General features: G+C 40.9%; 1 protein-coding gene across 4 annotated transcripts in view; it reads right to left on the bottom strand.

The window, feature by feature from the left end:
• TANC1 (tetratricopeptide repeat, ankyrin repeat and coiled-coil containing 1) overlaps positions 1-14633 on the bottom strand; it is a 218550-nt gene that overhangs the window by 190812 nt on the left and 13105 nt on the right. The window lies entirely within an intron of this gene.

The following is a 14633-nucleotide window of genomic DNA, read 5'->3' as shown; positions in this document are numbered from 1 at the left end:
ACCCCTTAGAGCCAGAGGGCACAGTGCAGTGCTCTTGCTTGACGAATACCACCTCCATCCTTATAGTGCACACAGTCCCCTCGCTCCATGAAGAGTACCCCTTCCTCATTCCCCAGCAGTGTGGACCCCACCATTGATCCCCCATAACTCTCTCGCCAGCACCTTCCATTCTCGGCAAACTTCTTCTTATGCCACCTCGTGGAAATCCATACTACAACTCAGCTTCCCCACACCTGAACCCCAGGCCCAAAGTCCCCAAAGAGAAGTCAAACCACTCACAGAGATGCCACTGCACTTTACCCAGGAAGGCTGCAGTATTCTAAAACAAAAGCCCCTCCCCCATTGCCCTCAATAACCATCTCAAACTTTCATCACCATTCTCCTCAAACCTGCTCTAGCGAATGCCCTTTCCTCCATTTCACCCAGAAAACCAAGCCAGTGAGCTTGATATGCAAACACCCCAACTTCCTATCTCTGCTTCTTACCCACCAACGCATCCACATGCACCTCCCCTGGCTTTCCTCTCCACTGCTATTCCCAATCAACTTTTCCATCTGCCAATCCTATAGCTCCCTCCTGCACTCCACATTTACCCATTTTGTTCCCACACACTCACACTATTTACACTCCACGCCTCAGCTCTGTCCTGTCCCCCCAGCCCACACCTCATCTAGATACTCCCTTGAGAGGGAGCTAAGAATCACCTCCTCCAGGAAGTGACCACCTCCTCCCCTCACCACTCCTCCTCCGACTCCTCTAACCTCTGCAAACTTCACTTTGCCATTTCCTCTCACCATGTCTCTCCCTGAGAACAGAGGCTACATGGTCCATTGTGAATCTACTGGCACATAGAGGTGCCAGTAACCGTCAAATAAATCAAAAGATGAGTACAGCAGTTTTCTGCTCTGAAGGATTTTATTAAATGTTTCATTAAAAACATCACCAATTAAGACTCATAATCAGCTACTTACATATGATGCCATATATTTTCTTCTTCTGATCTGGACTGAGAAACATCCCTCCTCCTCCTGCCTCCCCAGAACAAATACTCCTTTGATGAAAGAAAAAACCAGAAACAAAAATACAACTTCCTCCTCAACCAAAACAGAAAACCCAAAATAGCAAGACAGTTTATGAAAATTATCCAGCTGACACTGGCTTAGGTAGGAAAAAGTGCAGTTCTGAGCTGAAGAGGATAAAAGGAAGTTTATTTTGGATGGCTACTTGGGGAGGCAACGATACTCAAGTACTAAACAAGAAAACTGACCAAAATAATAAGTCTCAGGTGTATTTATAAGGCAAGGGAGGAAGAGGAAACAGGTAACTCCAGTGGAAATTTCCTTCCTTTGTGTAGTTTTACTTCAGATGTGGCTTCCACACTCATTTCTCAGTACTGACTTATGACGATTTGTTTTATAGGAAGTGATTTCGAAGGGCCTCAGGGTGCTGCAGATGGTACCTCGGGGGCCCATCTGTTTAAGGATGAAAGCTTGGCGCACACCATTACATCACTCTGACCTTCCTCAGCAACTTCCTATCCGACAAAATCTAGATGTTTGCTCTGTCAACAAGATATTTGTGTTTGTCCCCAGCCTCCGGCTTTGGTTCCTGATTAGTTTTAAAATCATTATGCACCCAAGCTGAATAGGGCTACTGTTAGCAGCTGTAAGGTCCTCTTCTGGGCAAATCCCCAAGTCTGTGGCCTTCAGGGAGTGATTTCTGTCCTTTCTGCATAATTACACTCTCCTGATTGATGAGCTGATCAGTCCTCCTACACCCCCAGCCCCCAAGCTAAAATCTCTTTTTATTTTCCCAGGGGACCAGAGAGGAGGGAAGAAAGGTGTAGGGAGGGATGCCTTGCGCTCCCCCCAAATAAATGTTCCGGCGCTATACATTACAATGTGAGCACTCAGCACTGTCCCCATCCAGACCCGCCTCCCCTTCCGGCCATCTTAAAAGCTGCCTACATTGGTCAATGCCATCGGAGGGACTGGAAACGAGGAGCAGGAAAAGAGCTCCTATTTCCTGGACACTCACAGGCCCCCCGATGGCCCAGGGCCCCCAAACACAGATTCACTGCAGCCAAGCACGATCACCTCTGAAAGTGCCAACATAACCTCCGTCCTCTCCAGCTGTTCGTCCTCCTCTATGCTCAACAGGGCACAACCACAGCCAAAACATCAACTCTGAGTGCCTGGTAGGCACAGCACGGCAACCTTGGCAGAAGTTACATTTTAAATAGGTGTTGGTTTTGTGTTTAGCAGGGAGGGGGTTATGTGTGGTGATGTTTGCAACTTACTTTGAAATGCTTTTTAAAATAAGGTGGATAGCTGGATAGGTATGTAACAAAGCAGAAATCACAAAATCCAAACTGTAGATTCTAGGTAGTGGGTATGTGGGTATTCCTTGTACATTTCTTTCAACTTTATATTTGAATGTTTTCATACTTAAATGCTGGGGGTGGGAGGGATGTTTTTAGTCTCTTTTTAAAAAATTAACTGAATTCCAGACTTTATTTGGGTTTCACCAGTTTTTCCACTAATGCCCTTTTTCCATTCCCGGATCCATATCCAGGATCCTCTTATCTCCTTAGTCTCCTCTGATCTGTTATAGTTGTTCATGACCTTGACAATTCTGAGGAATACTGGTCAGGTATGTTGTATTATGTCCCTGAATTGGGATTTGTCTCAGGTTATGGGTTTTGGTGGGGGGACCCCAGATACAAAGTGCCCTTCTCATCACATTATATTAAGGGTACATGCTAACAGCATGACTTCCTGATGTCAACCTTGATTATTTGGTTAAGATAGTGTGTGTCAGGTTTCTCCCCTGTAAATTTACCTTTACGCCTTTCCATACTCTATCCTTTAGAAGCGAGTCACTCACTCAAGGTGTGGGGGATATTAAGTACCAGCTCCTGAAGGAGTAAGTATTTACATAAATCATTTGGAATTCTTCTATAAGGAAGAATTTATACAGGGGCTCGGGGGTGGGGCAAATAGAGAGTTTGGTAAAAGGGTACAAACTTTCAGTTATAAGATGAATAAGGTCTGAGGTTCTAATGTGTAACGCAGTGACTATTCTATATGAAGAGATTATACCAGATGACTACCCTATATAAATTTATGTATATTTATTTTACACTTTGGGTTATAACGCAGTACTACACTGTTTATTTTGTTGCTTAAATCATTCCAGCTTTGGCTATTAGGAGCTCTCTGAGGTTGGCCCCCATGTCCTTTTGACATGCCTACATTCTTTGTGTTTTTGAGTACTTCCTCATATTCTTTCAATACGAGATGCTCTAGATCTATAATTACCTATTTCTCCAAGGAGCCCTGGTTACTTTTGTTGGAGAATTGTATTTAGAAACCAAGATCTGGGTATGTTGTTGCTTCTGGGGTGTCACTGCTTCCAAGTCTTCTCAGTGGACAGATCTAGAAAATGTATATATGTACTAACCACTAACCGGTGTATGCACCACACATCTGTAATGATTTCTGTATCAATATTAAGCTAACACAAATTCATACTGATGTTTCCGCCCCTAATCCAGTACCACATCGTTCACTGTAGCCTTCTGCCTTTGCTTACCTCTGACTTCTCTCTACACCAGTGGGAAATCCAGCTCCCACCATTCACTAACTATGTACTTATTTGTTCGACTCCTGAATACATGTCGTTTCAGAATTGTTAACCTGTACTCCCATGAGAAACAACTTTACCAACTAGCATGCAGTGTAATTGTACAGTTCCTTTTGTCTTTAGCCTTACAGTTACTGGTCAAAACACCATTTTCCAAAGTTACTTAGGTTGTTGCCTTTGGTCCTCACCCCCTTCAGTAAGGTTGTGTCATACTTGCTAAATCAGGTGGATTGTTTTGTCACAGTCTGCATTCACCTAGGACACACACCTACACCCACACCCCTCTCTGGTTTTTGTTTTTAATTTGTGTACATTTCTTGCCTAAAGTTCTTTTTTTTATTTTCCAGCTTTACCGAAGTATAACTGATAAATAAAATTATAAGATATATCTAGTGTACAATGTGATAGATAATGTATATACATTGTGAAAGGATTTCCCTTGAGTTGATTAACAAATCCATCATCTTATACATTTACCTTTTTTCTTTTTTTTTGAACACAATTAAATTCTACTCTCTGAGCAAATTTGAATTGTACAATAGAGTGTTATCAACAATAGTCACCATGTTATACATTAGAACCTCAGACTTTATCTTATAACTGAAAGTTTGTACCCTTTTACCAAACTCTCTCTATTTCCCCCACCCCCCAGCCCCTGTCAACCACTTTTCTACTCTGTTTCTATGAGTTAAACTTCTCTTTTCTTTTTCATGATTCTACATATAAGTGATACCATGCAGTGTGTCTCTCTGTATGGCTTATTTCACTTAGCAGAATGTCTTTCTGGGTTCATCCATGTTGTTGCAAATGACAGGATTTCCGTCTTTTTTAAGGCTAAATATTATTCTCCTTTTAAAATATATACCACATTTTCTTTATCCATTCATCTACTAATGGACACTTAGGTTGTCTGCATAAATTCTTGAGTGCCTATTTTATCTAAATAAATAGGCTGTTTAAATACCTAATATCACTTTCTATTGGTGTACATGTTTTATTTTATCCTTAATCCTTTAATACCTATTTCTGAGTGTACCCCACCATACCTAGAACAGTCACAGACCACAGGGATTACTCAGATACTCCTAAAATGAACAGATTCTACAAAATTATGTATGTATGTTATGTATGTTAAGTTGATTTTAACAGTTTAATTGCTGGAGGTCCTTCAATAAAACTATAGGAGGAGAATGTTCATTGCAATGTTATTTAAAATTCAATAATAAGTAGTTTAACATTATGGTATACCTATAGCCTGGAATATGAATTACTTGCAGTCATTAGAAATCAATTGTAAAATACATACATGAGTATTATACACCATAGGTGTGTGTATGTAAAAACAGCAAACTATACAATAAAAAGTACAGTATATCATATCATTTTAACATATATAATCCACATGTATGTCTACGAAAAGTAAACATTGAAAGAAGGACATACATCAAACAAATTATTTCTGAAGTTCCTTTTTGTCTTAGTTTTTAATTAAAATTAAAGGAGAGAAGACTATTCATTGTGTGGATAACTTTACACAGTACTCTTCTAAGACAGACGGTGTTGGACCAGGCAAAGAGGAAGAAACAAAATCAGCAGCTGTGACCCAAGCTCTGTGTCACATCCAGGTAAAAGATACAAAGAAGTATGAGCTAAAGGCATGGCTGGCTGAGGGATGCCCTCGGGTCAGCTATAATCTCCGACTAACATATAAAAGGCAAGGACAGTGGTGCCTGTGCTACTACGTTTACTACAGAAAGACGTACACGAGTGGAATTGAGAGCTGTCCGGAAAGCATCCTGAGAAATGTGGGGCATGCACAGAGCCTTAAAAGACTGGAAAGATTTAAATGGGGGGGAGAGGGAGGAGGGAGACGCAAGTCTGTGGAGACAGGTACTATTAATAAGTCCATCCATGCACCTGGAAGTCTTCTCATCATCCCGTTCTACAAAAACCCAAGGAAGATCTTAAGCAATGACAGCCATATGAGCTTCAGTTGAAAGTGCCCGGACCTCTAGCACTCAGTCTTCTGGCAAAGCTCTTGGGTGTGGGGGGAGAGGGGAGCAGGATTACCTAATAGGATCTGGTTAGCCTCTAGCAGATTTGATAACACTCAAGTGGCTGATAACAGGAGCCTGGGTTTTCAAAGATTAACATTTTTACATTGCAATTTACACTCCATCCCTAGAAAAGTGCTTTTTAAAAGAGAGTAACATAAAGAAACATATGGTAATCATCCATTACACTGAAAAGTTCAATGGCAATGATGACTAATTCTCAGCTTGTCATAACTTTCAATGTACAACACTGTGGCCACTAGCCAGCCACCTCCAGACCAGATCCCACATGGGTATAAATACAGAGAGAGCTATAGGACACCCTCGTACAAACACAATGGCAACACACTCAGGGAATCCCCATCTCAACTGTAAGAGCTCAGGAGGAACTAGTATTGCTGAACATTTCACTAGACAAGGCAGCAGGAGCTTTACACACATTATCTTTTAATAATCACAACCAGCAAGGCGAGGAAGGATTAGCCCCATAAAAGGCCACAGAGTTCCTAAATGGCAAAACTGAAACTCACACTTAGCTCTGTCCAGCTTCAAGTCTGTCATCTTTCTACTTAGAGTGGTGTCATATGTCTCAACAAACTCGAAAGCGGACTTAAACATATCTTCAGTATCCCTTCTAAAACAGAAAGATATTTGATCAGTTTCTTCTCCAAACAGTTCTTTTACAATATAGTTCATATATGATGCCAAGAATTCAATTTAAAAATCTAAAAGCATATGTTCCAGCCCCAATTCAATAAAGTTAACCACTTAGGATTTAGCAAAATAATATTACAAAGCCCACAAATAAACTTGATTACAAGTTGTAAGGTTTTTAAATGACTGCAAATGTAAAATATAAAAAGCTCAACTTTTTCGAAATATGAAGATCTCAAATTGAGACGTGAACATCAAGACTGATTTTTTTTCATTCTCAGTGAGGACTATTCTAAATATATGTATTCTAAAATATATTACCTTTTTTCTCTATATCCTTCTCCTCCCCTTCTACTCATTCTCCCCTCCCCACAAAAAGAGGTTCTACTTCTACCATTAATTGCAGAACAATTATATTCTGTGATCTATAAACCATGAAATAAGAAAGGTTAGGACCCATTGATAGTTTAATCACTGTTGTCCTGAGATTCAAATCCCCCTGGAAAGTTAAAACTAGATAAGTCAAGTACACTAGAGTTACTTTGCCCAAACCACCTGAAGAGTTTTTCATATTAAAATGACTTCATTCCTTAAACACTCTTTAAATGATTTAGAGTCATATTGTCAAATCCACACTGTAGATGTTTGTAGTATCAATGCCAAAACTTAGCATATTCACTCACACTAGAGACACTCAAACGTTATTTGCTATGGAGCAAAAGCAATTCAGGATAAAAGACAATGTCTTCTCTTTCGGAAAAAAAACCAGAAGAGAACTTTAATAATTAACTTTTTAAAAACTTAAGATGAAAATTTAAGGGTTGAAATTTGGAGGTGGAGAAAAAGGAAATGCCTCTATTTTTATTTTTTTTAAGAGTAGCCGAAGATGTTCTGTGTTTCTTTTCCTTTTTAATATGGATTATAAAATATATAACTAATGAAAAAAGCGTATACAAGTAATTTTGTAAATAGGAAAAATCGTTCAATCCTATCACCCAAAGAGCTTTCAGATCTTCTTTCAATGTACGCAAATACATTTAACAGGGCCTCGCTTAGCACCTGCACATAGGAGACCCCTAAATGTGTCAAACAATTACTTAATAAATACTTAGAAAGGGGGGAAGCATAAATGTGATTATAGCATACATACTGCTCTGTAACCTGCTGTTATTTGTCAGCTTCATAGTAGATAGACATCTTTCCACCTGACTCCACTCAGCACCCTCTCACCCTGTACAAAGCTCCTCATTATTCCACTGTATGGGTGACAAAGTTTTTCACCAAGCTCCTTTTGAGGGAAATATTTGGCTTTCCCACATTTTTGCTACTAAGCGGTACTTCAGTGAATATCCATGGAATGTAACTTTATGTGTTTGTACAATTATGTCCTTAGCAGAAATTTCCAGAACTGGAATTTCCGGATCAAAGAGTTGGCATGTTTTAAATTAGCACATTGACGGGTTGGCTTCCAGAAGATTTGTCCCCATTTATTTTCCCAACACTGTATGAGAGTATTCATTTTCCCATCACCCTTACCAACACTGGTATTAATTATTCTTTTCCATCAATCCATCAGGAAAAAGAGTTATATTAGTTTTTAGTGAGCCCCTACCATATGCCAGGTGCCATCTTAAAAACTTTATGTGTATTCTGCTTGCCCTGTGGAGGTTAGGTGCCCACATACACTTTAGACCTATTTAAATGATGGGAAACTAACACCCAGAGAAGTTAAGTATTTTGCCCAAAGTCGTACAACTTGTCATTGTCAAAGATGCTGCTGGGGTTTGAAACCACTTCACCCATCACCAGATTCTACATCCACTGGAACAATTAAATTTCATGAAAATGTCAAAATCCTATTTACTGGGTTTAAATGAAACCCAGCCGTCTCTTTCCCCAGCAAAACCTACGGACAATTCTGATTTCGAGAATAGTGGAAAACTGAATTCAAGGTTGAGTTCAGCCTCTTACAGGTAGCTGCTGTGTGACTTTAAGAACTGCTTAACCTGAATCTCTTTCCTTGGCTGAAAAAAAGCCCCTATCTGCCATCTCTACCTTAAAATGCTTTTGTAAAGCCCAAAAGGAACATCCATGCCTTCAAAATTACTTGCTGAGCCATTTCCTTGTGCCCTGCAGTCTGGTGACAAAGAGGCCACCCTGCCCCAACGGTCTAGTGAGAGATGAACATCAACCCAGAAAATCAAACAGCTGTAATAGAGAGCACAGGAACACGAGTGATTCAAAGGGGCCACGGGTAAGGGAATGACCGTGTTCTACAAAATTGCTGCTATTCAAACAGGCAGGAAAAACAACTACACAACACCTGGGGAAATGCATGGAATCGTATTAAATACAAAACGCTATAAGTAAATATATATTTTAGTTACAATTCTATTTTGTACCAGGGCATATGCAAATAGAAAGTAATAAGATCATGAATGGTGTATTAAACAATATCATTCTTTTCTCTCCTTTCCAAACTGTACAAACCATCATTTAACATTTATAATTCTTAAAATATTTTAATTGCTGAAAGCACAGCACAGATGGAAGTGATTAATTCTGACTGAAATAATGTATGTGAAAGTGGGAAACTCTAAATCCCCCCCATGAATGGTATTATTGTCAGACCATGAAATAATCTAGCATTCTGCATAATAGCATTACAGTGCAGTAGCACGAGTTATTTTTACACTATGCTGCTTGGTTTCCAGCTCACCTGATAATGTACAACGTTAGTCATTTCTCTACAGTATTTTCTTTTTTTTTTTTCTAAAGAAATACATGCATGTGAAACATGGCCAAACAGCAAAAAAAGGGTCTGCAGTAACATACAAGACTGTCATCTACCCCCTAGATACTGCTCAGAGGTAATCACCATAAGTCGTTTCTTATATATGCTTCCAAAGATACTCTATGCATATGTTTTTCATTTGATGATATTCTTGGAAGTTTTTTCCTTAAGAGCACATATAAACCTATCTCATTCTTTTAACAGCGGCCGATCACGCTGCTGTGTGGACGCACCATTTATTTAATCAAAGTGTGTGCTATAATATAAAAATGTCTGACAATGTTATTAACACTATTTATACAATTATTTTTCCTTATATTTTGATTTTCCAGCCTAGCAAATGTTACATCATCTAAGTTCTTCAAAAAGGCCCACCAGTACCTTCACAGATACCAGGCTCTCTGGGCTTATTTGACAGTACGCCCTGCTTCCAGCCAAACTCAAGCTGGGTATTATTCTCCTAAATACTCAATCCATTGCTCACGCTGGTGCTTTGGCTGCAACCCAACCCACCTTCCTTCTCTTGGTGAATTCTTACTCAATCCTTCAAGAGAGGGTTTAGGTATAACCTTCTGGAAGGAAAGGATCTCAGGGCAGAGGAAATGCTCCTGTGCTCAGCTCCTGTCACAGCGTAGGTCCTTGGCACTTTACCACCTCGTGATGAAATTGTATGTGTCAGCCCTGACCACCAGATTTTTAAGTTCCTCCAGGACAGAAAGTACATCTTATTAATCTTTGTGACTGCCAGAATTTAGTCCAAAGTCTGGCACACAAAATACATTTAATACCCATTGAATCGAACTAAAATGAATCAGGACACTTCTGAACACCTATTAGGTGTCAAGCCCTACTTCAGATGTACTGGACAAACGTTATCTCTTACTGAGTACAATGATCCCCATTTTACAAATGAAGAAACTGAGGCCCTGAAGCATTAAGGAAGGGAGAGCTGAAAATCTGAAACCAAGTCTACTTTACTCCAGAATCATTACTCGTTCCATTACGCTGTTCACCTACACGTTTTGATGCTGAAAGTTAAGCAAAGAGGTCACGTACACAGGTCCTGAAGGATAGGACATCACAATTATTGTGGATAATCTAAGGACACTGTAGCCTCCCCCCCAAAACGACAGTCACAAGCAACGTATAATGTAGGACTAAAATGGTAGAAAACAACAAAAAAAAGAGGTCATGAACATGCAATTCTTGTCTATAGAATCCACAAATACGCACTTAGTATACCCAGGCAGACTCTTCCAGGAGCCACTCAAAATAAAAAAAGAACAAAGTAGTCTGAAGTACCTGCAATATTCCTGCTTAATTCCATCAGCCTGCTCTCCCTCTGAGCACTGTTGGTTACATCCCAAGTTTCTTTCCCCACTCCCCAACTCTATAATCCCCAGACCACTCACTAAAGCTAAACTTTGGCCAGCACCCTTAAAGGAATTCAAAGTTGACCAATCCTGCATAGACACGGCCACCCAGAAAACACCTATCAGTGGGCAAGGGGCGGGACAGAAGGGTCGCAAGGCAGGAGTAGGTAGAGGGTTCTGTTTACCTGCTATGAGACCTGGGGCGGGACACGAACCCTCGTGGGCAAACTGGGTACAGTGAGGAAGAATGCCTGCTTTAAGGCATTAAGGGCCTGCTCTTAAGGCCCTTAAGAGAATGAAATTAGATAACTTAAGAAAAGGCACTGGCACAGAGTCTGGCACTAAGTAAGGCTCAAAAGGTTTTCCTGCACTAACTGAACAAACCTACCAAAGAGCAAGCCGACCTCCTCCTGCCCCCCTCCACCAGGACAGGTTGCTGGGAAGCCCTGTGATTGACAAAGGAAGTAGAGATGGCACTTCGTAAAGGAGGAAAAACAGGAGGAAGCCGCCCTTCCCTCCCACACATGAGAAAAATGAACTGATCAGCAGCATGCAGTTAATGAACCCAAACCTTGTTCACTTCTAGGAGAGACAAAGCAGCAAAAAATATCCCCAAGGTAACCAGGCACCGACTAAAAGGACACACAGGCTGAAAACAAACACTAACCCCCCCCAAAAAAAACACACCTTTGTTTGCTATTATCAGCCACGACCAAATAAGAATGCCTCCTAATTGTGGAGGAAAGGCAGAATAAGGTGGGAAATGGTTATAAATAGAAGCACTGCACAGTCCGCCCTAATACACTGCGGACTGGAGTTAAGTAGGCACTAAACTGATTGAATGAAGCACATTTCCAGTCCTCACCCTCCCTCCCAAGATTAAGGGAGGATGGCTAGGTTCAGGTCTATGTGTTTTGACTTTATGTCACTCAATTCCGAAGCAACCCACCTTCCAAAGTCACAGAAAACAAGCTCAGGGAGATGGGGAAACCCGCCCATGTCACACAGAGACTAAGGGATTGAGTTGGGAACTGAACCCAGTCTGTCTGGCTGTACAGCCTCCACTCACCCAAGAAAGAAACAACTTGTGTGTGTGTGTGTATGTGTGTGTGTGTGTGTGTGTGTGTGTGTGTGCACGCGCGGGGGAGGGGGGAGGGTTAAATGGGTAAAGGGGGTCAAAAGGTACAAATTTCCGGTTATAAAATAAATAAGTCCTGGGAATGTAATGTACAACATGGTGACTATGGTTAACAATAGTGTATTGTGTACTTGAAAGTTGCTTAGAAAGTAAATCTTACAAGTTCTCATCATAAGGCAAAAAACATTTATAACTGTGTGGTGATGGATGTTAACTAGACTTAGTGTGGTGACCATTTGGAAATATATACAAATATCGAATCATTATGTTGTACACCTGAAACTAATATAATGTTAAATGTCAATTATATCTCAATTTTAAAAAGACGCAATTGACCAAGAGGAAGGGGAGAGGGACCTAGGCTGGAGTCAATGACTAATAACAAATAAATGGTCTAATAACTGCTTGGTTGATTGGGTTGAAAACCCAGATTTCAAAGAGTTGAGTACTTTTCAGTATATATTGTATATATTGCAAAATGATTACCATAGTTAGGGTATAACCATCCCATCCATCACCATCCTATCACATAATGACCATTTGTGTGCATGTGGTAGTAACATTTAAGTTCTACTTTCTTAACTTTCAAAAATATAACGTAGTATTGCTAATTAGAGTCACCATGTTGTAGATTAAATCCCTATACAGTGACTTTTAATCTGTGATACCCTAGGCCATTCCTGGGCAAACCAAGAACCCAGGGCATTACTCCCCACTCTCCATATCCTAGGTTCCCTCTTTCAACCTCTTTTTCATAAACAAGAAAAATACTCAGAGTCTAATTTCACTAGAAACCTCTTGCCAAAGGTCCACTTAAAATATAAAAACAAAACTAATTTTCAGGACTTCCTACTTTGGAGTGTTAATCCAAATAACTAAAAAAAGCATCCTTGGCAGAATTAAATATGAATGTACATAAATTCCTAAAAGACAAGCAGTTTTCCTAGATGTTACTTTTTACCAGAGGTCAACATCATATTGTTTAAGAAGCTATCCAAAGCTCCCTGAAAGAAGTGAAATTAAAAGACAGCCTAAGCCATTCAGAGCCACACATTCCCAAAAGCATGAGCCTGTTATAACCTACCTCGCTTAACCTCGGATCTTGATATAAATGCAGACTGCCAAACCCCACTAAACCAGCTCCTATGGGCAGGGCCTGCAAATGTGCGTTCAAAGTGCCCCAGGTAATTCCAATGTGCAATAAATACCATTTAGGACTAGGGGCTACAGGGATAGGGGCTAGTTAACCATCCCCTCCTATAGAAGTTCTACCCCAAACCCACCCAGAGGACTTAAAGGAGTTTCTATAGGGAAGCTGGAATGTCACTCCAAGAACCAAATTTCCAAGTGCCTACTGGGCATTTCCCACCGGGTATTCCAGGGGGCGGGGCCTAACCTTGCCTCTCCCTTCTTGAAAAGAGTTCTGTTACTTGTATCATTCATCAGTTACTTGTCCACACCTTGCTGCCCCACCTGGAAACAGCCACTGCTCTCTACCTCCAGTCAGCTGCCAAGTACAGAAAGTCCTCGCTTAACATCATCCATAGGTTCTGCAACGTTAAGCGAAACAATGTATAAGGAAACAAGTTTTACCACAGGCTAATCCATATAAACAAGATTTACCGTTCTAGAGCATCATGAAACGACCTTGAACAAAACAATGTTATTCGAGGACCTGCTGTATTCCTTTCTGTTCTGGAAGAAGCTCCCATTCCACCTCAAAAATCATCTCCCATGCACAGCTTTCCTTGGGTTCTCCCGCTCTCTGTTCTAAAAGCACAGGACTGTCAACCTGAGTTCAAATCTTGGGTGACCCAGGTGACTGTGAGTCCATTTCCTTCTCTGCAACATGAGGATGACAACAATACCACTCTATGAAAAGTTTCTTTTGCTTAGTTTACATGAGCTAATGCACACCAAGTGCACAACAAAAGGTATTCAACTAACATTCGTTCCCTTCCTCCCACTAACCCAGGCTCAAACATCATCTCTCACCTGACCTACTTCAAACGCCTCATAGCAGAGAGCCCTGCCGCCCATCTGTCCCCATGCCAATCTCTCCACACCACCACTGCCAATGCGTTTCTCCAGCACACAGCTCTGATTACATCATCTCCCTGCTTTAAAACCTTTGACAGCTACAGTTTGCTTTACAGGATCAAATCCATACTTTTTAGCCTGCCATGCAAGTCCTTTTGCAATCTGGCTCTCTCCTCCCTGCCACTGTACCCAAATGCCAAGCACCATCTGTTCTAGTAACAACACCCCAAACATGACTTGTGTTTTCATGCCTCCCAGCCTCTGCTCATGATGCTCCCTTCACAGAAAGCCTCTCACCCTCTTCCCCACGTGGCAAAGGGCTCCTCCCTGAAGCTGCCCCCTACCCCCCTCAGCCCCCCTCCATCCTTCTCCCCTTCCTCTCTTCTCCTCTCCTGCCACACATGTGTCTCTCTAACATGTGTGCTCTGCATACACTTGTCACCTCAGACTGAGACACAGAGCTGGCCTCACACTCAGAAGAGCACAATGACAGCCCTCAAGAAATATTTGTTGGAAAAATTAATGCAAGACTTCCACCACCCTTGGACAAATGAAAACAGTTTCTAATTTGTCAAACAGTTAACACCTTCATGGTAACTTTTTACTTCTAAAACTCATAAGGATATAATATTCGTTGAGGTGGCTAAGACTGCTGCTCTTAATGAAGGAAGCAAAACAAGCCCTTTGAAGGTGAAATGTCTTTAACACTTCCATCGGAATTTTCAGAATGCAATCACTATCCCTCTAGAAATGGTATCTCCTCATTTTTCCATGACTGGAGGGGGAAATCACACACCTTGATTCCTCCTGATTTGACTTCTGATAGGTGGAGCTGGACAGTTTAAGAGGTCCCTCTTGGGTAAACAAAACATTTCAGAAAAGAAGGGATAAACAAACTGTTGCTCAATGGTAGGGAAAAAGTGTAAAAAGCTCAA

The sequence above is a fragment of the Rhinolophus hipposideros genome (genome assembly GCF_964194185.1).
Source record: "Rhinolophus hipposideros genome assembly, chromosome: 6".
NCBI classification, from domain to species: Eukaryota; Metazoa; Chordata; class Mammalia; order Chiroptera; family Rhinolophidae; genus Rhinolophus; species Rhinolophus hipposideros.
The sequence above is the reverse complement of the archived record's forward strand: the minus strand, read 5'-3'. Positions and strand labels throughout refer to the sequence as shown.